The sequence below is a fragment of the Danio rerio genome, chromosome 22 (assembly GCF_049306965.1).
Source record: "Danio rerio strain Tuebingen ecotype United States chromosome 22, GRCz12tu, whole genome shotgun sequence".
NCBI classification, from domain to species: Eukaryota; Metazoa; Chordata; class Actinopteri; order Cypriniformes; family Danionidae; genus Danio; species Danio rerio.
The window spans coordinates 4,659,740-4,685,466 of NC_133197.1; the positions used below are offsets into that span (position 1 = coordinate 4,659,740).

At 36.6% G+C, this 25,727-nt stretch overlaps 1 long non-coding RNA gene across 1 annotated transcript; it reads left to right on the forward strand.

Moving 5' to 3' along the window:
• Positions 1-25,727, forward strand: LOC108181225 (uncharacterized). Its single transcript, XR_001797312.4, has 2 exons — positions 1-72; positions 24,087-25,727. It is a non-coding gene; the product is annotated as an uncharacterized lncRNA (long non-coding RNA).

A 25,727-nucleotide genomic window follows, 5' to 3' on the forward strand; every position in this document is an offset into this window, starting at 1 on the left:
GAACGCGCCCAAGTTTCGCGGCAAACGCAGAACAGGCGAATCTCCTCACAAATCAGCCTCAACGCCGGTCAGGTGAGTTCTTACGATTTATATTTCATTTCCGTCAACATTAATGAATATCTGAAGGTGATTTAGGTTTAGAAAGCGTTTTGAAAGGTGTGTATTGCGTTTACAGGAAATGTCAGTTATTTTTACACAGAATATCCGAACTAAATGGCTCAGCTGTCATGACAAAAACTTAATTTCATCGTTCATATAGAGAATATAAATGTTTTTTCCTTATTTTTATGGTTACTGGATGTATCTGCTTAATGCTTGCGTATTTATGTGTTTAGTTATGTATATGAACAGGAAAGTACGAAAAAGTAACACATATTACCTGTTTTACCATGGTATTATTTAAAATCTCTAAATTACTTGATATTTGAGAAGTCTGTTTATAATATTACGATAGTAAGACCATGTTTTTGTACAATTTACCACACATTAACGTTATGTTTTTGTTTTTGAGTGAATACCCTGCGGTACCATGGTAAATTTAACAAATTTAACATCCAATATCATATTTGTATCGCTGAGGTAAAGTTGGTTTTATAGTCACAGATTTGGACTTTCTCCTTAATAGTTTAATTTCACAAAAGTATCCTTTGCAAATTCTGAACATTGAAATCATTAGCAGCCAATGACTATCAAAGTACACATTGTACACAGTCAAATGTTGTTTTGAAGTCGTTTAACGTGTAATTTTTAGACCCAATATTCAAAGTACCATGGTAAACAATATAGAGAGCACATCATAACATATCATCAGGTTACTGAATGAATGTGTAAATATAAAATCAACTTTACCTCAATATTTGTATCATGATTGTGCTTCTACTATATTCATTTATTACCATGTTCTTTTGGACCTGTACATTAACAGTATCATTTTTGTACCATAGTACCATCTCACTGCTTTTCTTTCTACAATAACCCAATATAATATAAAACATTATGCATTTTACAGGGTAATAGTCTCACATTTCATGGTATTTCATTATTTTGTTGGCATGTGATGGTAACGCACAGCTTTTAATGTTTATTTATTTTCCCACACTATTCACATTCGTAATATATATTGAAAGCCTTGAGATTAAATCATGATATTATGAAATTCATAAGCTGTACAGCAGTCTGAAAAAATAGCTTTGTACAAATGAATTCTACAGTACATCTATGGCTTGAAACCAAATTCAAAAAGTCTTAAAATAATGCATTAATCAGCTTTTAATGTAATAGGGCTATAAAATATGAGGCTATTTGATATAATGGCTATATTATGGCACAGAGCGCGTACTCCGGTCTAGGATCATTTTTCTCATCTGGAAACTTCTGCATCTGATCTGCTTCTATTCAATTACATCTGTCTCCCACGTCCATAAAGCATCTCTGTAAAGTTCAGCGTTATTAATCTCAGTCAGCAAGTACAGGACAGAAACAATCCATGAGGTTTTCGGTGCAAAAATAGTACACGCTTCAGTCAAAATTAATTACAGCGTCAGGCAATTACACTTGAAAATTAGCCTGAAGTGACGAATGGGGCGTAGCCGTATGATAATGCGCATCTTTAGGCCTGATCAAGACAAGTGACGTGAATTTAATCACATTTGAATTGGAGAAATTACACTTTTCAATTAGTTGACGCACTTGTATTCGCATTTTCATCTGCGTTTTAAAGCTGGCACTGGATTTCGTGTCAGAATGAACGTTTATCTCCAACACGGAACATCAAACACTGATTTGATTCACAAGAAAGAAGTTTTAGTAGGGCTGGAGGATATGACCAAAAATAAAACCCCAGTTAATTGAACACACTACCTCGATTTTTGATTATTAAACAATTTATTTTCAGTGTATTTATTTATTTTTTCCTCTCATACTTCATTATTATCATCTGTACTTTAAATCTCAACAGTTCCCACCCAATACCAAAAAAACAGCAACAAACAATTTGATTTACCTAACGTATATTTGCATTTTCTTTTCTTTTTTGTGATATTTATGACATATGAATAATGCACTCATTGCTATGTCTGAGGAAACTCCCAAGCGCTCCGTTTTTCCCAACGTTATTTCAGGCAATTCGTAACTTTGTGGTGTAACGGCTAATTTGTATGAATTTGTATGACCTCATTTGAAAATTACGATTTGCTCATCCCCCAATGACGGTTGGGTTTAGGGGTGAGATCGGGTGCCACCCCTTTTTAATAAACATTACATTTTCTTATGACTGAACTCGTAAGAAGTCGTACATGTTAGCTACTTAACTGACAAAACAAAAAATATTTACACTTCCTCATGAGATTTGGTTGTTTTTTTCACATGTGGTAATACGTTTTTAAAGGGGAAGAGTTAACGGGATTAAAAAAGCAAAATAACTGACATGGGGGGGTGGGGGGGATCACGTCAGTTATGGTGTATTTTCGATTATTTGTCCAGACCTATTGTTTTGTGACTTTAATCATGCGCTACACTGATTAAATTTAATGACATCTGAATTCAATAAACAATATTTTTTATTAGTTAATGTGTTTACGTTTACATTTTTAACTGCATATTTTGAGCTGGCAGTGTTTTTTTTGTTGCATTGAGCATTTTCACTGCAAAAAGTTTTGATTATCAAACACTAATTGTGTTGTTTTAAATCACTTTCATGAACAATTTGAAGTGACACAGTAGTACAGAATCACATTTTTGATTCACTTCACTTAAGAGAACAATTTTAAATGATTAATTAGTCATGATACGGTGATTCAACTTAATCAACGATTAATTTTATAAAGCACACCTTTTTTAAAATTATTTTATTCACATTATATAAAGTTTATTTATTTATTCATATTTATTCATTTATTTATAAAATGTATTTATTCACATTTTCATTTGCATATTAGAATTACCAATTATGTTAGTTAAAATAAAGCTTTTATCACTGGCAAATTAAACACTGATTGCGCTGCATGTATTGATTTGCTAAAAGGAGCTGATACGAATTACTCAGAAGTTTAATTTATTTTTTTAATTCATTTAAAAATATTTTTTATAATCTCAATCAGATGGTATCCCCAGCAGGCACAGGACGTTAACATTGATGTCAGATTGACGTTGTACCCGAATGTCATTGCGACATTGCATTTTGTTTGGAAATTCAAATTGGGTTGATGTCAGTTCGACATCAATGTCCAACATCCAACCTAAAATCAACCAAATACCAAAGTCTAATGATGTTACAGCTTGACGTTGTGTGGACATTATCACTATGACGTCCATCGGACAGATTTTGATTGTCATACCTGACGAATAAATGTCAGTATTTGACGTCAGTATGATGTTGGTTTAAGATGTTGGCTCAACGATGGATTTTGGTCACTTTCCAACACAACCTAAAATCAACAAAATATCAACGCCACATGACGTCATTATTGGATGCCAAGAAAGCGTTGTTCTTAGACGCTGACTTGTCATTGAGTTTTAGGGTGCTTTCACACCTGTGAATCGATTCAGTTGTTCCGATACAGAGATTACAACTGTTACATTGTTGCTCTTTGCTCTTGGAGCGGTTCGCTTTCACACTGCAAAGATTCTAATCGGACCAAAAGAGCTAAAACAAGTCACGTGCGAGTAAACTCTCCTTACATTGGTGAGTGTCAGGGTTTATTTTGCAGCGTCCCGCTAAGCTGTCAGGAGAGGTGGCAGTTTGGTGGTGATTGACAGGGTGCGCGTGCGCGACGATTCTGAGGAGAGATGCGGTGGGGAGGGGTGAGAAGGGTGCGCGACGATGCCTATTTGAGGACCGGAGGGAGACGCAAGATTAGCGGGAGATCATCACTCATTTGCGGGCATCCGGAGACTTGCGAAACTTCCTGCCTACTCATAATTCTCTCTTCATATAGCCGTATATGCCTATTACATATACGTAAAACACTGTGATATAACCGCGCTCGGATCGGATGGCTTTCTCACTGCAATCGAACCGCTCCAGGGTTTGTTTCAATCGAGCCGAGACCACCTCATTCAAGCGATCTCGGAGCGATTACTTTGGCGTGGAACAGAGCGCGATTGCCCTGTTCACATATGCCAAACGAACCGCGCTAACTGGGCAAACGAGACACGTTCCGAAACAAAAGTGTAGGTGTGAAAGCACCCTTAGTCACCTGATGTCACAACCTAAACTAACCTAATAGTAATGTCTTATGAGGTTGTGGGTCTGCTGGGATTAATCACATTTAAATGAATAATAAAAAAAAGGCATTTTAGAACTGGCACTGGTCTAAGTTATGAACTAATGATCAAACATTGATTTGTTTAGATTTGCAAAAAAGATCCTAATTAAATGACCCATTAAATAATTAATTTTATCATATACAGTTTGGAGTGCATGCCAATGATTCACTTCACCAGTTTAAATGACTCTCTTTGAATCAGGAACTCCACTGATTTAATGTGATCACTTTTTAATTTGATAAACAACACTTTTTAGTTTGCCTGGCTGCAGTGTGCTTTTGATTTACTTCACTGAAAAGAAACAGTTTAAATGACTCAACGAATCCTCTCCTATACACTGATTGCATTTAATCACATCTGAATTGGAGAAATTACACTCTTTTTCATTAGTTAATGCGTTTTCACATTGCGCTTTCTACAGCTGGCCAGGGTTGAAAAGTTAGACTAGATTCCTCCCGTTTCATCAGCGGCACAGGACTGTGGCTGCATTATTTTACTTTATTCAGGTTATTATTTATGTTAAAGCAATTAGCTGATGCTTTTATCCAAATTTGTCCAAAAAACAAAACAAAACCGCAACAGCAATATTTGTAGTACACATTGGCGGGATAACAAAATATTGATAAAATTGTCTTTAAAGTTCCCCAAATTAAACTCTTAGCAATACATACTAATCAAAAATTAAGTTTTAATCAGTGTTAGGCAGTAGCATTATTCATGCGTCAAAATCAGCTTCCTTCGTGCATCAAATCCGCTTCATTCGCTCTTCAAATTCACTTCACAACAGACACAGATTCGCGTGATGTGCAGGGCTTCTGTCTGCCCGGTGACTGTAGCTTCGTTGCTAAATGGCAAACATGGGTTTTATTGAGAAAATAACAGTGTTTATGTGCTTAATGAAGGCTGAAAAACAGCGACGATTCGTTTGGAGCCGTGTCTGAGTTCACTAGATCCTTTCAGAGGTGCACCCAGCTCTGTAAGCTCATAAACTACTCCTGAAACTTAACCTGGATGATGGAAGTATTCAGCGGTGCTTCCGATTGAGCCAAGTCTAGTTTGATGAACTGATGTCGGTTTGGGCAGGAGGATTTTCCCCCAGGACACCAGCAACAGGCGCTAGTCATAATCCCGCCCCCACAAGAGCAATCTCCTGATCGTTCGCCGTTCGCACATATCGCGTCGCAGGATGTCTATTTGTGCCTTTGCATTGACTTAACATGTAAATCACTCATGCTTTTTGTAACGATCGATTCTGAGGCAGCCTGATATTTTTATTTGACAGGAAAAAAAACATGATTGGAAAAAAACAGCCGGTTCTTAAAAAGGATACAGTCTGTGTTTTCATTTTGTAAGTTCTATCTATTTCTATCTATTTTTTTTATTTAGGTAAAAAATATATTGAGCAGGATTATTTTATTCTTTTTATTTAGTTTATTCTCTTTTTTTCTATGCTGTTGGAGACACTGCAGTGAAGATGTGCTGTTATATTCTGTATTCTGCTGTGCGCATGTTAAAATAAATTTAGTCTTTAAATTTTTTAATTGTTTTTTAGGGGTTTTCACCTTTATTGTGATAAAACAGAGGAGTTAGAGACAGGAAGTATGGGGAGCAGAGATAGAGGGAAGGGTCTGCAAAGGAACTCGAGCCGGCAATCGAACTCGGGTCACCTCTGTGCCATGTGTCGACGTACCAGCCACAAGACTATTGGCGCAGACTAAATTAGCATTTTAAGATGCAATATTTAATGTCACACAAAATAGACACATTGTTTATTGTTTAAAAAGTAAATTATAATTTAATAATAATCTGACCAGTTAACGGGTAATATTCGGTCAATGGGTGGTAGTTGTCGGTTGGCAAAATTAACCGAAATAAGCATTCCTAGTCTAATCGGATTCAATGATTCATGCTAAGCTAAGCTAAAACTGCTTCACCAGTTTCAGAGATTGGCTGAATGGATTAAAAAATGGTATAACTGAACAGTTTAACCGTCTGGGTGAGCTTTAAAATAGCTAATTTGCAAAATAAAGTGTTTCTTTAAGACTACTATTGTACTCCAGGGTCACAAATATGCTTAAGTGTGCATTATTTCATCAGCATTTGGTGAAGCAGGAGGATTTGAACGAAGGAAGTCTAAAATGTAAGCTTTTAATCTCACTTTCTCCTTTGCCCTCAACAACTGTCATCTAACATTTGCGACTCTGGAAAGATGAATTTGAGCCTTTCAGGCACAGATTTTGGCGAAGTTATTGTTGCGCTTTTTCCTGGAATCAGCGTTTTCGTTTCCATCTGTGGTGATTTAATAATGTTTTGTTAATAGCGGCACTCGTGCTCATCTGCGCTGGGATCTGCCATTGTCCGGGAATCGTTTCATCTCCTCCAGCGTCTCCATCCGCACACTTTTCATCTCATATTTGCTGAGGTTTGACATGACGCTGCGTGTTTCTCCCCGCGGAGCGTCTGCTGCTCTGCATTCAGCCGTGTGTCGGGTTTGTCCTTTTGAATTGTGGGCCGCTGACCTTCACAAGTGAGCTCATCTGACCTTTGACCTGAAAAGATGCAGATGAGATTTCCTTATTCGATTGGTTCTAGTTTGCTTTTAATTGTTGTTTGTTTCTAATTTGTTTGAGCATTCATATAATATCGGTTTTACATTCATGTGGGGAAAAAAAACACATTTTATTAACATACAGTTGAAAATTTGTTAGCAGCACTGTGGCTCAGTGGTTAGTGCTGTTGCTTCACAACAAGAAGGTTGCTGGTTTGAGCAGTTCTGTGTGGAGTTTGCTTGTTCACCCCTTGTTAGTGTGGGTTCAAAAATAATAGCTTTTTAACTTTATTGTTTACAATGCAAATCCATATAGATTCACTTATTTGGTAAACAAAGCAAGTCTATCATCTAATATCTCTACTAAAAGACAGAAAACATAACTGTATTTTAAATAAATTAAATGAACACTTTCATATTAGTCAATATTAATACTGAAATTAATGAATAAATATAAATTTACACACATTTACACAAGTAAATAAATAGACTATGACAAGTAGATAAATAAATATTATGGGCTAAAAATCTGTGGAAATCTGCACATGTCTGTGCGTGCAGATTCTTTGTGGGCCTAGCAGTAAGTTATTAAAACTATTATGTAAAAAAAAAAAAAAAATCAGTTAAATAACTTGGGAAAATTTTGAATTAATTTTTCAACTTTTGACGTGTGTGTGTGTGTGTATGTGTATGTGTATGTGTATGTGTATGTATATATGTATATATATATATATATATATATATATATATATATATATATATATATATATATATATATATATATATATATATATATATAAAATTATGCATGCATTAGGCCTGGGTGATAAATCAATTTGATCGATTAACTAGTTCACATGTGAAGTTCACATCGATTTGTTTGGAATGAAAATCGTTTTTCACCCTAACACGTGTCGTTCCCCTCTGGGCTCCTGAAGTTCCCCCTGCATTGCCATAGAAACGTGCAAACAAAATGCAGCGAGTCGAAGTGAAGAAAGTGGGAAATGAGTGAGAAGAAGTGAGAAATGTTGTACTCTTTGAAATTAAATGAAATTGTAAAAAAAACATTGACCCAAAAACATGCCCGCCAAAAAGGTGGCATAATTTAGGGCTCACAGTTACGCATTCACTGCGAGACGCGTGCATTTGAAACTGGAAATAAAATCATTTTAATTCGTAAATGCATTTATTTTTTTTTTGTTGAAAAAATCAAAGATTTTTTTTTTTTTTTAAAGGCCATATCGCCCAGCCCTCGCATGCATTCATTTTAATAATTACACATTCATTTAACGATCATTTAAATGAATTCAATTGCAGAAAATGTATATTAATAACAAATATAAATTAACAAATATTTTTAAATAAGTTTATATAATAACTGCAGTTGCAATCAGAATTATTAGCCCTCCTGTTTTTTTCCCCAATTTCTGTTTAATTGAGAGAAGATTTTTTCAGCACATTTCTAAACAAAAGTTTTAATAACTCATTTCTAATAACTGATTTATTTCATCTTTGTCATGATGACAGTAAATAATATTTGACTAGGTAATTTTCAAGACACTTTTATACAGCTTAAAGTGACATTTAAAAGCTTTACTAGGTTAATTAGGTTAACTAGGTAGGTTAGGGTAATTAAGCAAGTTATTGTATAATGATGGTTTGTTCTGTAGACTATTGAAAAAATATAGCTTAAAGTGGCTAATAATTTAATAACTTAATTTAATAATAGCTTAAACCTTTAAATGTTTTTTAAAAAATGAAAAGCTGCTTTAATTCTAGCCAAAATAAAACAAATAAGACTTTCTCCAGATTATCAGACATACTGTGAAAATTTCTTTGCTCTGTTAAACATCATTTGGGAAATATTTAAAAAAGAAAAAAAAATCAAAAGTGAGCTAATAATTCTGATTGCAACGGTATAAACATTAGATAACATATTTTAATTGAATATTTATTTCTCTCATTTGCATCTCTATTATATCAAGTTTATTAACATGGAGTGTATTCAGTTTCATTAGGAGTTTTTGCTGCAACACCCTGTTCACATGGGTTCCCACTGATTCCTGCTGACTTTGAGTGGAGCAACTTCAAGCGTTACCCAACTGAATCTTGAATTCATCGAGTCACATTGGGTCTGTTGTTTGTGGCAGAAGTTGAAAAATGTGTAACTTCTCACACACCAATTCAGTCATCATCTAATCAGATCGCTTTATGCAAATACTAGTGCAGATGCTAGCCAATCACGTTCACGCAACACCAGAAATTGGAGGAAAAGCTTATTATCATGATTGGCAATCATCAAATGCGTTACGATCGATCTTTATATTCATCTTTATACACGACTACTATTATTATTTTTGATTCTTATTGTGTCGCGGTCCAAACTGGATGTGATTGGCTGTTGTCACTAAGGGAATTGCGTCAGCGTGAGCTTCAGACACGCCCTCCGTCAAGTGTTGATGCCAGCGTAAGTTTAAAGTAGATGACTATGTAGGTCAAACAGTTTTTCCCCTCATCCCTCTGTCGTCCTGTCCTGCTGAATGTGTGTTGTAGAAAAAGTCCATTGTGGCGCACTGCTGTCCGTTTGGTTCACTCTCTTCTGTCCGTTCGTTCACTCACTGCGTCTCTTCTGTCCATCATCCGCTCATCAGACTCAATAATTTATGCTCTGATTTGAGATGTGAATTAAAGATGTCAGAAGTGCTGACAGGTCGATTTCGGCATCTCCAGAGGTGAACACACATATTCAGACCTGATCCAGGGTCAGCAGCTCTTACAAACTTACTTCCCATACTCTATATGCAGACTTTTATTGAATTCATGACTCATGTTTTTCCTATTTGATTACAAGGCATTTTTATTCAAAGTTATTCAGCAGATGATTAAGTGAGTCATTTATTCAGAAAGCGTTTTGAATGAATGGGTTGATTTGGTGAATGATTCACATTAATATATTGTGTTTCTGTTTGATTGATTTACTTTTGTACAAATCATTTTGGGTTCTGAATGATTCAATCATTTGAACGAATCATTTAAAATGATTCATTGACTCTGAGTCAGTCAGAAACAAACACAAGTGCTTTTTCAGTGTTTTGAACAAAGTGGTGGAAATGATTTGGTAACTCGGTGAACGAATGGGTTTACTGAATGATTCCCTGAGCCACCAAATTTTTTCATAGTATTAATGACAGTTACTGAATCATCATTATTTAAACTTATTTGTTTAAAAACACTGAATCAAATCAGAAACACAACAGCATTTTCAGAGTGAATGATTTTGAAATGATTATGAATGATTCGCTGATTTATATTTATATGTTGTTGCTGCTGTTTGATTCGTTGCCGTTGAACAAATTGTTCAAAATTCTGTGACTTAGTCACTAGTTTTGTTTCTGATTGAATCAGTGTTTTGAATCAATTGTTAAAATGATCCATGACTCTTATTTTTGTTTCTGACTGACTCGTATCAAGCGATTTGTTTGAGTAATTTTGGAAGAAAATGTGACTGAATCATAATTTTATCTGATTTGTGTAAAATTTAGCCTCTTAATGGATCAAACTTGAATGAATTGTTTGAAGTGATTCACTGGCTCAGTGAAAGTCCCATGTTTTGTTTCTAAGTGTATTTAGAATGAATCAGTTCAAATGATTCAGTGTCTCTGGAACTTTTTGCTTTTTAGACAAGACAGCAGATGATTCAGTGATTCTCTCACAAACACAGCCACAGATTCATTTTTTTTAGAAAGAGTTGAATAAATGGGCTGAATGAATGATTGACTGATTTATATTCATATGTTGTGTTGCTGTTTGATTCATTGCTTTTGAACAAATCACAAAAATATTCAGTGACTTAGTTAAAAAGTCAACAGTTTTCTGTCTGAATGAATTGGTTGAAATGATTCAGCATTTGAGTGAAAAGTCAAGATTAGCTTCGTGAAAAGTTACGAGTTTTATTTCTGATTGACTGAACGTTTTGAATGAATCAGTGTAGATTTATTGACTCTAAAAAAGCTTAAGTCATTTGGAAGAAAAGGTGACTGAATCATTATTTCAACTGATTTGTTTAAAACACTGAATCAAGTCAGAAAAAGGACTACAGCATTTTTCAGAGTCAGTGAATCGGTTAAAGGATTAGAAATGATTCACTGATTTTTCCTTAATAAAGGTTGCTGTTTGATTCATTGATTTTGAACAAACAGGGATTTGAAATAATTGGTTGAAAAGATTTATGAGACAGTGTTTTTAGTCTCATTGTTGTGCGTGTGTGTGCTCGCGCGTTTGTTTGACACTGAGCACTGAAGCTCATGTTGCGTTTCTAGCAGCCCCTGGGCTTCTTCCATACACACACACACACACACACACACACACACACACACACACACACACACACACACACACACACACACACACAGCGCAGCAGCAGCAGCAGGTGCGTCTGAAGAGTGCTGCTCATTATAGAGCTCACACACACACACACACACACGCACACACGTTTGTTTTTGTGAAAAGTGGGTACATTACATAGGTTTCCATTCATTTTATACTGTCCAAACCGTATACTGTATTATTCCTCACCCCACCCTACCCCTAAACCCAACCATCTCAGGAGACTGTGTCCAGCTTTGCTCTCTGAAAAAACACATTCAGTGTGATTTTATAAGCTTTTAGAGAAATGAGGACGCCACCAATGTCTTCGTTTTTCACCTCCTTTTTGTAATACCTGTGTCATACCCAGGGCCGGCACGTCCATAGAGGCGACCTAGGCGGCCGCCTAGGGCGGCAGACTAGAGAGGGCGGCATCCGAACACCTCCCGCACCACCCGCGACCGCAGTTATATCTGCGCCTAGGGCGGTAGAATAGAGAGGGCGACATCCGAACATCTCCCGCACCACCCGCATCCGCAGTTATACCCACGCCTAGGGCGGCAGAATAGGGTTCTTCACTTTGATAACCGGTCATTTCCATTTTCACTTTCGGTTTGAGGGCGGCATGATCGTCCTTTGCCTAGAGCGGCAGTTTAGCTAGCTCCGGCCCTGGTCATACCCATGTCATTATACAGATTTGTGTCCTGATATGTGACTAAAACAGGTACACATATTCTGCTGAAATACGCTAATAATTCATTAATTATGCCATGAAGAACACTGACATCATTTGACCGTTCATTTTTTTTGTAAACATTAGTAACCAGGGGCTGGTTGCACAAGCAAGTTAAAACATAGCCTAGTTGTGACTTAAAAGGGACTCTAAATTACAACTTACACATTTCTAAATATTTTTTGTGTTGCACCATTAAATTTAGTCTAATCATAACGCTACGTTCCAACAAGGGTTGGATTGATAGTTGATGCCATCATCCATCACTGATGGCTATAGACATCACAATGCTGAGCCGGCATCGCGATCTTCCGCCCTGCCCTGTCGCAGCAGGAACCTGCTCATGAAAAATACACACTCAGGCCCTGTTTAAAAGGGCATTTTAGAAAGTAAACAATTCACGTCCACACTGGCGTTTCACCTAGCATTTCTGAAAAGCCCTCCTTCCACACTATACCACTGAAAATGCACATCACGTGAGCACAAACACACACACACACGCTAGAGCTGCACGATTCTGGCTAAAATGAGAATCGCAATTTTATTTTTTTTTGCTTAAAATAAAGATCACAACTCTCTCACGATTCTGTAGATGTAAAATAAAGCTTAATATGAGATTACTGTTTTTTTCTCAAACATATGGTAAAACAACAATATTAATATTGTGTGTAGCTCTACCAGTTTCTATAAAAAATTCTATTCTACTTATAATTCTGATGTTGAATTATGTTTGAGATGTAGGCCTATGCTTGCAATCTGTCATTGAGAACAGTATTAGGCCTATAACAGCCTTCCACTGCTGTTGTCGCCAGTAATGAGGGTGAGCACGTATTTCACGCGTGCAATCAGACTCCATGCATGCTAAAGTTGATTTCAAACAAAACGTCTTTATTTTGTGCAGGTGAATAAAACAAAGCCTCAATCTTTGCTTCTCCTTTCTTCTTTATCATGTCAATATAACATTCACTCCATGTACACGCAGCATATATCTAAACACTGCAGTTTTCTAGCTAGCAAACAAGTTACTCTTTAGCACGGTCAAAAACCGTGTGCTTTCCCATACCTGGCGCTCTTCCTCGCTTACACAGGCACCTTAGTTATAGTTTTCAGTTAGCGACACCTAGTGGACACCAAAATCACCACAACACAAAAAGTGGCTCCTACAAGACCATTTAATTCACTGGTAAAATCAACATTATATAGGCTAGAGTAGTTATACTGACACTGTACACATTTATTTTCATGCACAACTGTGGGTTCGCTAGGAAAGAAAAAACATCAAATGCTTGTCGCAGTCATAGCTCAATGCGATATTATTATTTAAAATATGTGCACGCTTTCGGTTTCATTTTCACGGCTAAGTGCTGTTCATACTTCGCGCGCTGCTCCTAAACGATCACTCTGTGCCACAAACTGAATATTATTTACAACTTTATTACCCGTTTCACACGTGAGTTCAGCATTTGTGGGTTCCTTTCACTAAAGTAGACGCTCGCACGTCTATCATTAAAGAGCCCATATTATGGGTTTTTGAAAATTCCCCTCCATGTAGTGTGTAACACAGCTCTAAGTGAAGTAAAGTATCCAGCTAAGGCTTAAATCTGTTAGTGTACAGTGACAGTGTTTAAAACGGTTGATTCATCTATAAAAGAGTCGACTCCATTGTGCTTCAAACGAGTCGCCTTGATACCGATTCATTAGGTGTTTCGCCATGACGTACGAACGAAACCAAGTTATTCACGTGCACGCGCAAACCCGGGAGATTTCAAACCTGAGGCCCCGCCCTCTGATGCAGAAACCCAGACACACACACGCACACACAAACACACACACACACACAAACATGCCGGTCGATTGAAGTCACACTGCAGATGGATATATTGAGTCTCTACCCAAAGATGAAACCTCAGCATTATAGCCAAGCAGTTGGAAACTACTGGAAACTTCTGGTAGCTACATGCTACAAAGAATACTTCATCAGCGTTTGTTAAAGGAAGGATCAGTAAAGAGTAACTTACTGATGGACGTCAGGATGGATTTTTCTTCCTCCATTTCTCAAGTGTAAGTACGTGCGATTAAAGTTGCCTCGTTGACTCTAGCTTGCAAATGTATTTAGTTGTGATTTGTTACTTGTAACCGCGTGTACTGTATCAGGTTAACTGGCTATATTCTCTTATCGCGTGCAAAGCCACGTTTAAAACGCGACGCGTGCTGCTTTGTTAACGGAGCTCCGTGGACGAGGAGTAGTGTGTGTGTCTGTGTGTGCGTGTGCGCGCGCTGTCGTCCGGAGGTATGTGTGTGTGTGTTTGTGTGTGTGTATGTGCGCGCACGTTGTCGTCCGGAGCAGGGTTAAGTGCGTTTTTGTGTGTGTGTGCGCAATATGTGTGTGTGTGTCTGTGAAAATTGCAGAGTGAGAAGCTAGGAGATCTCCTCAACTGTTTTTGGAGTTTTTGCTCAATAAAATAGTTAGTCGTCTGAATTTTCAAGTCCATAGTCTGTATTTACATTGACCCACTGGCAGCTAAAATCCACGCCTACACTATCGAGCGTGTATGAACTGTGATTACTTTTATATTGCTGATTAGCTGTTTGGCATTTTACTCTCTGACTGAAGGCAGTCGACCAATCGCAACAGACTGTCATCGGTCCAATCAACGCAGATTAGCTTCGCGCTAAGGAGGGGTTTGGGAACAAATGAATCACTGGACGATTCATACAGGAGTCGCTGGGATAATTAGGTAAAAATAAATGCAGATTATAAGACCATGAAAGTGTTTTTTGACCTTGCATGCATATTAAACTGTTGTTGGAGACCCTTACAACCAAGATATGACCCTATTTCATGTATAATATGGGCTCTTTAAGCAGGGCACGCGCCTGCAGTCATCAGCTCACGTCACATGATTTCCTGGCCGCGAAAACATCATTATATGAAGACAAAAATGACAATTTTGGATGAATTATACCTTATAAATACAGTATTTGACTCTTAACATTATTTGGAGGTGCCTATGTCGCTGAGCAACGTGTGTGAAACAATGAAAAGACTCGAGCAGCCGCCTTTTCTTCTCTCCTGAACTTGAAAATATGATTGGCAGAATCGTTGAAATGCTGGATTAAGATCGTCTAGGGGGTCGAATCGAGATCGTGATCTATTTTCGATTAATACACATTTTATTTCAGCTGTTATGTGTAAATGTGTGTATTATTTCATTTTATTGCGTGTGTGTGTGTGTTCTCTTCTGAGTCTGCAGTGATAAAGCAGTGTGTATTAGTGTGAAAGCTGATGTTTTTCTGCTGTAGAAACGCTTGTGCGTGCGTGTGTGTTTGTGTGTCATTTCTGCAGTCTGTCATACAGACGAGCGAACGCATGAATATCAGAGCAGATCGACACTGTGCTGTTTATGTGAAGGTCAGCAGTTTGAGGATCACTCAGCACACACACACACACACACACTTTTTCTCTCAAACACACGAATACATTCTCTTACCCACACACTTACTCATACATTCTTACACACACATTCTTGCACATACATGCTAGCGCACATGTACACGCACTCATACATATAAATCATCTTAAATGAATAAAGTTGAAGTCAGAATTATTCACCCCCCTGTTTATTTTTCCCCCCAATTTCTGTTTAACAGAGAGCAGATTTTTCCAGCACATTTCTAATCATAATAGTTTTAATAACTCATCTCTAATAACTGATTTATTTCATCTTTGTCATGATGACAGACAATAAATAATATTTGACTAGATATTCTTCAAGACACTTCTATACAGCTTAAAGTGACATTTGAAGGCTTAACTAGGTTAATTAGGTTAACTAATCAGGTTAGGGTAATTAGGCAAGTTATTGAGTAACGATTGTAGACTATTGAAAAACTATATAGCTTAAAGGGGCACATAATTTTGACCTTAAAATGGTGTTTCAAAAATTAATAACTGCTTTTATTCTTGCCGAAATAAAACAAATAAGACTTTCTCCAGAAGAAAAAATATTATCAGACATACTGTGAAAATTTTCTTGCTCTGTTAAACATCAACTGTATAAAGATATAGAAAGAAGTCATCATTAGATAAATGATTTAAAATGATCATATTTATTAACACCTTTGTCTTTTAATCTTTAATAAATAATCTAATCCTGCAGTGTGACTTTTGCAGATACACACATTGAGATATTCATGCTCAAAACACATTTTGTTCAGCCCTACTGCATATGTCAATGATCAGCGGTGTGTTGAGTCTCTCCTCGCTCAGAGCTGAAGGTGATCTGCAGTTCTCTGTGATGTGTTGTTGATGAATGAACAGACGAACACACACTCAGAGAAAGTCTTCAGTGAAGCTCTGATTGATGAGTCTACTTGAGGCGTGTTTGAGGCCTTTTGCTCACCTTTACCATCCACACACACTTCATCTTGATCAATAGTGTCCTTCATGGCCCTCGGTGACGGTTCACTTTCAGATAGATATATATTTGGGGTCACTGTTCAATACGGGTTTGGTTCGGTACAACAAGAATACACAACAAATCCTCAGTTTTTACTTTTTCAACATGCTAGCACTGACTGGGGGGACAACAACTGTTCAATCTTGTGTGTGTGTGTGTGTGTGTGTGTGTGTGTGTGTTAAGGGAATCAAATGGAGTTACCCAAGCACAAGATGAGATATATTTCTGATATTTTTCTTAGTGAATCAATTGTTGGACATACGTGACCACTCACACGTCACACATGAGCATCATGGGGTTTTTTTAGACTGCGTCGATCCTCTGGGCTGCTGAAATCAAGTAGTGTTTTGATGAGGAAGCGGTGGCATTATTCACTGACCGCCGCTCATCGCTCTTTATCTGTCCTCCGCTAAACTCATTAAAGCCACAGTGGATGACAAATGAAGGTGGTTAACATTAAAGAGGAGAAACGCCAGCGGCGGAGAGAAAACGGCTGATTATCAACAGAATGATCTGAGAACTGGAGAAAATAAACAAAATATACAATAAAAACAAAACGCATGAATATATTTAAATGTAATCAGGGCGTCCTTGAGGTCGTAAAGTCTCAAATTGTAAAGTTTTAGGACCTTAAAAGGTCTTAAATTCAGTGGAAGAGTGCCTTGTAGGTCTAAAATCATTTAAAATGCATCTTAATTGTCCTATGTCCATGTAAATGTACTTATATTTAGTTAATTATATATTTTTACAACTGGGCTTTTTAAAAGAAAATATATGTTGAAAAAAGCTGGGCTTGACGCATCATTTAAAATGTGGCTAAAATATATTTATTTATTTATAAAAATCTTAGTGTTTAGCCCTGTTTAAGTCTAAAAATGTCATTCATAATGGACATAAAATTTTATTTATATATATATATATATATATATATATATATATATATATATATATATATATATTAGTGCTGTCAATCGATTAAAAAAATTAACTAATTAATCGCACCTTTTTAAAAAAATTAATCGCACTTAAAATACTGAAACTTGTAATTTTGGCTATTCAAATGTAAAATTAATGTAATTGCAAGACAAAAACTATTTAAATTCAAAATATAATTGTTTATTAGAACTTTTGTTCAACTTGTAACACAGATTTCTTCATGTAAACAACAAACCCACAATAAAACATAAAGATCCTACTTTGACAGCCATGTTTATTAAAGAAATGAAAACACAGGCATGTTAATGACATTTGAATTTCAAAACAATCAATGCCAATAAAGAAAACATTGATTTCCATATTGGATTCTAAGTGGACTGCAAAAAAAATTGCCAAAATACAGGAATTGCAGATATGGAAAATGAAAAATTATAATAATAAACTATAGAATACAAACTGTTGCACTCATTGTAAAGTTTCTCGCATCACATTGTATTATACTGAAACTTGCCTTTAAAAAGTGCTTCCTTGGTCTTATCATCATTTTTTGCATGTTAAACACGCGTCCACCACAACAGGAAGTAAAAAAAACCTGCAACTGCGTTAATTGCGTTTATTTTTTTTACGCGTTAATTATTTTAAATTAATCGCATGCTTTAATGCACCAATTTTGACAGCGCTAATATATATATATATATATATATATATATCTCAAATGATTTTTAACAGAGCAAGGAAATTTTCACAATATGTCTGATAATATTTTCTCTTCTGGAGAAAGTCTTATTTGTTTATTTCAGATTGAATAAAAGCAGTTTTAATTTTATTTAAAAACTATTTTAAGGTCAATATTATTAGCCCCTTTAAGCTCTTTATTTTTTCAATAGTGTACAGAACAAACCATCATTATACAGTAACTTGCCTAATTACCCTAACCTGCCTAGTTAGCCTAATTAACCTAGTGAAGCCTTTAAATGTCACTTTAAGCTGTATAGAAGTGTCTTGAAAAATATCTAGTCGAATATTATTTACTGTCATCATGGCAAAAATAAAATAAATCACTTATTAGAAATGAGTTATTAAAACTATTATGATTAGAAATGTGTTGAATAAATCTCTCCATTAAACAGAAATTGGGGGGAAAAATAAACGGAGGCTAATAATTCTGACTTCAACTGTACATACATATTATACATGGAAGTTGTATAAATTTTAATTAGTTAATTTATTTCAATATGATAATGAAGCTCTTAAGCCATGCCCCCAGAACCATTTCAATACCATTAGCAAGTGATTCTATAGACCAGGAGTGTCCAAACTCGATCCTGGTGGACAGGTGTCCTGCATATTCTAGTTCCAACCCCAGTTAAACACACCTGAACTGGCTAATCAAGCTCTTTCTAGGTAAACCAGAAACTTCCAGCAAGTATGCTTAAGGAACTTGGAACTATGAGGACACTGGCCGTCCAGGACCGAGTTTAGACACCACTGCTATAGACCCCCATTATGATAGGCCTAGATGTATATTGGCATAGCAGTGTCTTATAGACATGGTGGTGGGCTTAATTGACTCCAATCAGCGTCTCAATATAATAATGAAGTTCTCAAGCCATGTCCCCCAAATGATCTAAACACCCCCAATAATTGATCCCATAGGCTGTCATTATGATAAATCTAAATGCATATTGAAATGTATTTATTTACAAAACTATTTAAAAATATCAAACCTCTCAGTAACGTTCATTAAATGTTTGGCGATTGTTAGCATGTACCGATATTTAAAATAATACTTTTGCAATGTTCTTCTAACCCATAGATATATACATTAGATGTCGCCTGGCCTATTGTTGTCTATTGGACGGAATGTGTCAATAGCGCCGCCATCTTGCTACAGGATAGCACTCCTTTGAAATGAATGCGGGACCAAGGTACAGTGGAGGACTGTGGCCATCCAAAGCCAGAGATATACACACATACACATATATCTATGATCGGGAGTTTTCCTGGATGTTAGTATGTAATTGTTTTTTTCTAATTACTAAAATGATAATTTTACATCACTTTTCTACATTTCTACAAAAGCTTGTGTTTGTGTGTACAGAAATGTACTATTCACCCTCCCTGTTAAATTTGATCTAATCATGTCCTGAAACACAGCTCCTCTCCTGCTTTCACTGCTCATACTGACGGAGGGAGCGATTCGTTTGTGAATGAATCCCCCGAACGACTTTTTCACTAACGTTAGCCGACAATAATACAAGTTTCTGGCAGCGCAGCATCTCGTTGTCATATTTCTTTTGCATTGTTTGCTGATTTTATTCAACAAAACTAGCATAAGCCGAGTGTTTAGTGCGAGTTGGAGCTGCTTTGCCTTATGGTGAATGCAGTAAGTGACTGTTATCATCAATACCGTTACCTGATTAGCACAAAAGTTCAGAACATACAAAAACAGAAAAAAACTTAATATTACCTATGAAATGTTCTGCCTTTGTGCTTTGTTTTCTTTGTTTGCTCTACACCCGTAGACAGCGATAAAGTCCCGCATCTTCACGTAATAACACTGTCTTGTCTAGTGCGGTTAAATGACATTTTCCTGGGAGCACTGTACCAATGTGGCGGCGCTATTGACGCATGCTCAGGGTCCCTATGCGATATCCAGTGTATATATCTATGCTTCTAACCAAACATAGATGTTAATACAACGTCTAAAAATGGGCTTTTCTGAACGTTTTAATGACATTCGATTATATCAATTTATCATAACCTATTGAGAATGATACAGGAACGTTTTAAGAACTGAAAATTGTCAGCTGGGAAGGATGCAAGGTCTTGTTTGTTTAGTTTTCCTGTGCGCTCGTTTTTATTTAATATGTTTATTTCCCATCTGCAGGACTTTTTGATGGCAGTTCAGATCAAAAGTCTCTGTAAATCTCTGATATAGTCTGCCAGGTTTAGCCGTGGTGATGTGTGTGTTACTGGAGGGGTTTAATGTCATGTTTTCTGTCCTCTGATTGTGACCTGTGTTTCCGAAGTCCTGCTGTTTCTCCATCTGCTCCAACACAAACATACATGCGCACACACTCTCACCTGCTCCCATACATGCAGATCTGATCAACCTGAGCACGTTTCCAGTCAGATGTCTCTGCATGAGCTTTCAGAGAGCAGAAATATGATCAATGATGGTGGTGTTGTGCACCAGCATGTTTTGTCTGTAGTAATTTTACATTTCTTAAATGTCAGTTTTGCATTTTAATTCATTGCTTTAATAATGATTAGCATATTTATTTTTTTTTATATTTTAATTGGCACTATTTATTTTTCTATGTACTGTTATTACCACACAATTGTTTACCACAGAATACGACAGCAAACAACACAACTGGCCGTGTTCTTTGTGGCTGCAGTGTTACTATGGGTGTGTGTATATGAGTGTGTGTCCTGAATGAGTGCGTCGTCACCCTGCTCTCCTCATCTTCTTCTCCTCCATCATGTCTGTTGTTCTTCACTTCAGAATAACGCTCCGCTGACAGACACTTCCCAGTGGTCTTCATCCTGCAGTGCTGATTCGGCTAATGATTCCAGAAAACACACCGCTGATGGATAAAGATGACATTTAACACACAGCGTTTTGCTGCTCTCAGAGTTCTGTGATCAGACTCTCCGTCTCACACTCCGTCAGAGTTAATGGAGGAGTTTTGCTTGAATTATCTGCAATGTTTGTTCAGTCTATCAGATTTGATGAATGACTTTATAAAGACTGGAAATTATTAACCGAATCACCGCGGCATTGAAGAATCTGCTGTGTACAGGCTACAGGAAAGAGATTTAGATCATACCCAAAACTTTTTCTCAATCTGTATACAGCTTTGCGAGACGTATTGCAAGTTTAGTTAATCGTAACTTAAATAAAGTCAGTCATAGTTTATAGTTTTGCACAATATTTATTATTCTTTTTGCAGATTTGCTTGATTTTACAATATTCAATGATTTTACAATATTCAAAATATTTTAAATGTTTCTCAAAAAAAAATTAATTGTTTAAAGGGGAAACATTTTTTCCTTTATCCAGACATTTAAAAAGAACATATTGTAGAGCTGTAAACGCAATACCGTAAAACCGTGATATTTTTATCCAAGATTATCAAGATTATGTATTTTACGTACATTTACTTGATTTTTTTTTTTTACCCCAAACAAATGTAGACCAGGCTGCAAAGGTTTCAAATACAAATCTGACATGCATTTAATTTTAAGTGAAGTTTTTGAACTAATTTCAAGAAGAACATGTGATATGATTGATCGCGCCTGGTCTCTTATCTGTAATCAGCAATAATCCAATCAGATTTATGCAAGCCTACAACCGATTTCACCCTACTGCCTTATCTTCCTTTTGGAAGAATCGCCTCTTTCACTATTTCCTCCTTCACCAGGGAAAGCTCTCGAGAACTACCTGATCTTGGACTCCTTTATATGCTAATTGACCAGGTGGGAGCCCTGGGTTAACTTATCTCAGAGCTCAGGGTTCCCCTTCCGGGACAGCATGCCAAACTTGCTTATAGCGTTGAACAATATCTAAGTGGGGGCTCTTGAAGTTCATCTATGAAATTGTGTTGCATTTGAAACAAAATGCACATAAAACATGCTTTGATTTTTTTATTTATTTATTTATTTATTTTTAAATATCTATTGTTTTCCTAAAAATTGACATGATAAATCTTTATTTTTTTGCATCTCATTGTTCCAATCCAAAGGCATTTTTGAAAATTTATTAAATTAATTATTTTATTATTAGTAAACTTTATTTATCATTTATTTTCCTGTAGTTGCATTTTTCCAGTTACCATTTTAATAAAAAACTGAATTTCTACATTTATTCTTAATATATTAATAATAATAATAATAATAATAATAATAATAATAATGAGCTTTTTTAAAAATGGTTTTCTTGAACTGATGTATTCTATTGTATTTTTAACAATTAAATATAAACATTTATAAAAAAAAATAAAATAAATTGAAGTAAATTCTTTAAAGGGCTCCTATTTTGCACATTTTACAAGATGTAAGATAAGACTTTGTTGTCTCCAGAATGTGTCTGTCAAGTTTCCGCTCAAAATACCTATCGGTTTATTTATTAAATAATGTAGAATATGTCTGTTTTGCAGTCTGAGTACTATGTAGCTGTTTTTGTAGCCTGTGGCCTAAAATCCAAATGAGCTGCTTCTCCCCGCCCACCGCTCCGACGTGCATACAGTATGGTACAGCAGATAAACAGCAGTCAGTGATAGAGACGGACACGGATGAAGCTGAATAACAGCTAATTGACGTATTTGTGGTGGAATCTATTCAGGCCTCTCTGAAACGATGAGTGTTATACAAATGCTGTTTGCAGTATACATATACACACACATAAGCATGGGATGATAACCGTTTTCAAGGTATACCGTGGTTTGTAAAAGTCAAGTTTTTAAAACTGCCAAAATTTTCTGTAATACCGTTCCTAATGCGTGTGTAAAAATTTACTTATTTATTTATTATTTTTTTTAGAACAACAAACTATCCTAAGATGTCATTTTAAATTGCAAAGAAATCTGTGTTTTAGAAACTAACGAAGACAGCAGAAGTCAATGATTCATTTTAATTATTCAGCCTAACATGTTTACTGTTCCAAAATATTTCAAATGTTTCTCAAAGAAAAAAAATTATTTGTTTAAAGGGGGAAACACTTTTTTTCTTTATTCAGACATTTAAAAGGAACAGATTGTAGAGCCGTAAACGCAAAACCGTGATATTTTTATCCAAGATTATCACACCGTCATCAAATCTTATAGCGGCCCATGCCTACACACACACACACACATGCACACTTACTGGCACCCTGCAGCTGTGGTGATTATAGCGGTTAAAAAATACATAGTGATTTTACTCTGTTACAAAAGTTGATTTTCATCATAGGTGCCCTTTAAAAAATGTTTTCAAAAATGAAATGTTTTTTTTTTCAATTGAAATGTACTGTAAAAATAGGAATATAATGCATATAGCACACACCTTGATCGTTTTTATTTTTAGTTAAACCGTATTCTAGTGAACATGGTCATCAGCAATGGTAATTTAACATTGACTTAATTTAATGTGTACAGCATTCAATTCAATTCAATTCAGCTTTATTTGTATAGCGCTTTTACAATGTAGATTGTGTCAAAGCAGCTTCACATAAATGGTCACAGTAACTGGAACAGTGTGGTTCAGGTTTTAGTGTTTAAGTTCAGTTCAGTTCAGTTTAGCTCAGTTCAGTGTGATTTATTCATTACTGAGAGTTCAAACACTGAAGAGCCAATTCATCGATGCGTAGCTCTACCAATCCTGAACCATGACTACAGCATGACTGATAACAACATGAATTACATCAAAAAATACAAATATATACACACATACAGAAACCGATCAGTATAAAAAGGAAAAACTACACACAATGTCAGAGAAGTTTATAAATGAAAAGGTTGTCTAATAAAATCGATGTAAAACAGATCAAACAGATAAAATAATATGCCATCTATATCTCAAGAAGACATCTTAATCGTTTCTTCTCCATCATTCTGTTAGACTCCTGTTCATTTCAAGACTATATCAATACTGTATTTCCAAAAAAATAAACATTTAACTCGGCACACGTCTGTAAAAGCACATAACATCTCTTCACTTTGAGGTTTTTGTGTTGGAGCAGTTGGTGCTCGTTCCACTGAACTGAATCAAATGCTGAATGTTTTTATGTTTACAGGCTGAAGTACAAAAGACCACAGGCCAAAATCGCAGCAGCGAAGGCGTCATCAGTGTGGACTCTGAGCCGTCCGCCTACATCAGATCCAGACGTTCGCCCTACACCATCAGTAACACCAGGCCTACAAGTTATTTCTGTGAGAAAAACGCATTCAGAGAGCATCAAGAAGATCATTTCTGACTCCACAAATGCACACAAGCTAATCAAACGTGGCTCATTTAATGCTCATCTGGCACTTTCAGCCAGAATTGGGAAACTTGTCACTTTAGCGTAAGTTGGCGCCCAACGCGGGGTCAACACCTGCAAGCCGCGGCCCCATCTGCAACCAATTATCCCAATCCCTACTGCGAGAGACGCTGCTTTTTTTATGCTCCGCGGCAGCTCGTTCTGTCATGTCCCATCGCCTCTCCAATGTGACGGGTCTGAAATAAACCGTCCTGTCGTTCTGACCCCGGATTGCTCCACTTGTGTCACTTTGAGTGTCCGTCACACGGTCACAAGTCTTGACTTTGGCCTGTTTTTTTTTTTTTTTTGTGCACCAATCTGGCCGTTCAGCCCACAGTCCGGAGCGCTTGTAAATTCTGCATTGGGCGTCCCTGGAGGATGAGCGATGTGTCCACGCTGGACTACGAGCTGCTGTCCGCGGGGCCGTCGTTCGCCGGGGCCCCCAGCAGCCCTCCTCTTGGTGGGGACGCGGAGCAAAGGACGGCGTTCGCATTCGTGGGTCTCCTGATGCTGTTTCTGATTTTCTTGTTGGTGCGCTGCTTCAGGATCCTGCTGGACCCTTATAGCCGCATGCCTGCGTCCTCTTGGACCGATCACAAGGAGGGCTTCGAGCGGGGCCAGTTTGATTATGCTTTGGTTTAGAGGACATTCAGGCACAGATGGACACCGCAGCCTTAACCTGAGCTGTTTCCCAATCCTGTAGCTTAGGATTAATACACTTCCAGGATGAACTAGTCATTTACTCGTTTCTTTCTTCAGTCAAAAATAAATGAGAGACACAAGATGGATTTCTCTCCATATAGTGGACTTCTATGGTGCTAAATTGCAGTTAAACCCTTGTGTGCTGTTGTTTTCATCCACTCTAGGGTGGTTTGTGTCTAAATTTGTCTTTAACTTTCTCTGCTTTTTGGCAAAAGGGATATTTGGTAAAAAAATCCTATTTTGACACACATTTTGGGAAAATCTTTTCAATAATACACTGTGGCCAAACTGACTATCCCTTTGTTATGTTTGGTGGCTATTTTTGCCCCATTAACCTCCATTATAATGGTATTTTTTGCCATGAGACCATATAATCATGCATTCTTGATTAAGTTAAAAATTGTGTTACCTGTCCAGTAATGCAGTAATACATTTAATATTAATTTTAAGTCATAGTTTACTCTGTAAATGTTGAGTTCCATGTACGTTACCACACACTTTTTGCTCAATTTTTTTGTTAAAAAGAATCTATCATTATTTCGGTGTACATAACTCAAGAGAAGCACATTATTATGTGTGGCATTACAATTCTGAGATGGAAATACTGTAAGGTACGGGACCACTTTCACATAAACAACAGCCAGCGACGAGTAATCTGTAATGTCACTGCTTCCCACACATAGAATTTACTTGCGCGGGCCGCCCAGATATATT